General features: G+C 36.5%; 1 pseudogene; it reads right to left on the bottom strand.

Moving 5' to 3' along the window:
- Window positions 1–686: 686 nt before the first annotated feature.
- LOC124520784 (nascent polypeptide-associated complex subunit alpha-like) lies at window positions 687–1,309 on the bottom strand (annotated as a pseudogene).
- Between the last annotated feature and the right edge of the window lie 2,180 nt (window positions 1,310–3,489).

Below are 3,489 nucleotides of genomic sequence, written 5' to 3'. Positions count from 1 at the left end.
CTCACGAGCCTGTGAGATCAGGAGACTGTGAGATCATGACCTGAGCTGCAGTCAGACGCTTGACTGAGCCACCCAGGCACCCCATGGATTTTCTTAATTTCCCTTTATGTTGCATCATTTTTGGTGTATAGAAATATAACAGATTCCTGTATATTCATTAGGCATCCTGTTTATCAGCTCCAGTGGTTTTATGGTGCTCTTTTGGGTTTTCTATATAGAGCATCATGTCATCTGCAAATAGTCAAAGTTTACTTCTTCTCTGAAAATATGAATGCCTTTTATTTCTTTTTTTGTTGTCTGATTGCTATGACTAGGTTTTCCAGTATTATGTTGAATAAAAGTGGTGATGGTGGACATCCTCATCTTGTTCCTGACCAGAGAGGAAAAGATCTCAGTTTTTCCCCATTAAGGATACTAGGAGCTGTGGGTTTCTCATATGTGTGCTTTATTATATCCAAACCCTACTCTATTGAAGGTTTTTACCATGAATGGATGCTGTCCTTTGTCAAATGCTTTTCTTCATCTATTGAAAGGATATGGTTCTTATCCTTTTCTTTATCCATTTGGTTATTTTTTCATCCTACAAGAAGCCATAACTTTATTTATTATATAAACAGTACATATTTCAAACTAAGCTGCATTTATTCTTTTGAAACACACAAAAATGAGCCCTTGTTTTCAGATGGTTACATTGTTAATTTCATAATAAGATTTATAGTATCATTACTGTTGTTCTTCAGGGCTTGGATGTCTTCACTCTTGACACATTTGCATGTGACGTGACTAATTCTGAATCATTAACATCTACATATATTTCATCAACCTCTTCCTCTTCACTCTCCGCTTGTACAGTTGGAATCTGTGTTGAATGTCTGAGACAACTTTACCTTGAACTTTGAGTTTGTCAACATCTTCTAGTCATGCCTGCTAGGACAAAGCCCTGGCCTTGGCTTCCCCCAAAACTATGTAGGTATCTGAAGCTAAGCTCTTGTAGACATCTGGTTTTGTGATGACATAGAGGATATTCTTAGATTTCCACATAGTGACGCTATCATAGACCCATTTTGGACATAGCCTTCCATACCTTGTTTTATTTCTGGCTCTGTTTTGTGCTGCTGACTGGTCCTTCATCAATTTCAGCTGCTGCTGCCAGCCAGGCTTGTTGTGGCATTGCCTGCACGCAATCTTGTTTCTCAAGCTCCGATGCTGATCCATCACTATTGGAATGTGTTCCAGATCTTAACTCAGTCTGGAGCCAGGGTAACTGCTACTGTATAGCAGTAATGTTTTCTGTGGGTTCACCTGGCATATTGTGCAGGGAACAAAGAACCAAGAGGACAGCAGAAAGAGAGTGAACAAGAATATGACCCATGCCTGTTGCAGAAGGATTATCCTTTCTTTTACTGATGTGATATAGCATGCCGATTTGTGAATAATGAACCACGCTTGCATCCAAGGAATAAATCCCTTGACCATGATGAATTATTATTTTTTTAATATACAGCTGGGTTTGGTTTGCTAATATTTTGTTGAGGATTTTTGCATCTATGTTCATCAGGGATAGTGGCCTATAGTTCTTTTTTTTTTTTTGTGGTGTCTTTATCTGGTACTGATATAAGGGTAATGCTGGTCTCCTAGAATGAAATTGGAAATTTTCCTTCCTTTTCTATTTTTTGGAATGGTTTGAGAAGAATAGGTATTAACTCTTCTTTAAATGTTTGGTGAAATTTATCTGTGAAAGCATCTGGCCCTGGACTTTTGTTTGTTGGGAGATACTACTGAATTGATTTCTTTGCTGGTTATCAGTCTGTCCAAGTTTTCTATCTTCCTGTTTGTTTCAGTAATTTATATGTTTCTAGAAATTTATCCATTTCATCTACATTGTTCAATTTGTTGGCATATAGCTTTTCATAATATTCTCCTATAGAAGAATACTCTCTGTATTTCTCCTATAATTATCTGTATTTCTTCTCTCATGTGATTTTGTGTGAGTCCTTAATCTTTTCTTTTGGTAATTCTGGCTAGAGGTTTATCAATTTTAATAATTTTTTCAAAGAACCAGCTTCTCATTTCACTTATCTGTTCTACTTTTTTTTTTAGTTTAAATATCATTTAATTCTGCTCTAATCTGCATTTCCTTCCTTTTGCTGGCTTTAGGATTCATTTGTTCTTTTTCTAGCTCCTTTAGGTGTAAAGTTAGGCTTCTTTCTGGACTGGTATATACTACTTTTGTTCTGTCCTAAAGTTTTTGGACCACTGTGTTTTCCTTTTCATTTGTTCCCATGTATTTAAAAAAACTTTTTTTCCTTATATTTTCTGGTTGGCCCATTCATTGTTTAGTAGTATGCCATTTAACATCCATGTATTTGTGGTCTTTCCAGAGTTTTTCTTCTGGTTGACTTCTAGTTCATAGCAGTGTGGTCAAAAGAGGTTCATGGTATGACTTCTGCCTTATGTTTGTTGAGACATGTTTTATGATTTCGTGTAAGATCTATTCTGGCAAATGTCGCATGTGCACTGTAAAAGAATGTGTATTTTGAGGGGCGCCTGGGTGGCTCAGTCGGTTAAGTTTTTGACTTCAGCTCAAGTCATGGTCTCTCAGTTCGTGAGTTTGAGCCCCACATCAGGCTCTGAGCTGTCTGTGCCAACAGCTTGGAATCTGGAGCCTGCTTCGGATTCTATGTTTCCCTCTTTCTCTGCCCCACCCCTATTTGTGCTCTCTCTCTCACAAATAAACATTAAAATTAAAAATATATAAAAATAAATAAAAATAAAATAAAATAATGTGTATTTTGCTGTCTTAGGATACAATGTTCTGAATATATCTGTTAAGTCCATCTGGTCCCATGTGTCATTCAAAGTCATTGTTTCCTTGCTTATTTTCTGTTTAGATAATCTGTCCATTGATGTGACTGTGGTGTTAAGGTCTCCTACTATTATATTATCATAGATTAGTTCCTTTACATTTGTTTTTGTTGATGTTTTTGGGTGCTCTCATATTGGGTGTGTAAATATTTACAATTCTTAGATCTTGTTGGATTGTCCCCTTTATTGTTATATAGTGCTCTTCTTTGTCTCTTGTTACTCTTTGTTTTAATTAAAAAAATTATTTAAATCCAAGTTAATTAACATGTAGTATAATAACAGGTTCAGTAGAATTTAGGGATGCATCACTTACATATAACACCCAGTGTCCATCCCAACAAGTGCCCTCCTTAGTACCCATCACACATTTAGCCCATCCCCCCACCCACCTCCCCTCCAGCAACCCTCAGTTTGTTCTCTGTATTTAAGAGTCTCTTATGGTTTGCCTCCCTCTCTGTTTTTATCTTATGTTTCCTTCCCTTCTCCTATGTTCATATGGTGTGTTTCTTGGATTCTGCATGTAGGTGAAATTATATGGTATTTGTCTTTCTCTGCCTGACTTATTTTGTTTAGCATAATACACTCTAGTTCCATACACAATGTTGCAAATGGCAAGATTTCACT

This window comes from Lynx rufus, unplaced genomic scaffold (assembly GCF_022079265.1).
Source record: "Lynx rufus isolate CCGP_SWC_20201006 ecotype Redwood Valley unplaced genomic scaffold, mLynRuf1.p SCAF_3, whole genome shotgun sequence".
Classification (NCBI taxonomy): Eukaryota; Metazoa; Chordata; class Mammalia; order Carnivora; family Felidae; genus Lynx; species Lynx rufus.
Note: the sequence above shows the minus strand (reverse complement) of the source record. Positions and strands in the feature narration are given on the sequence as shown.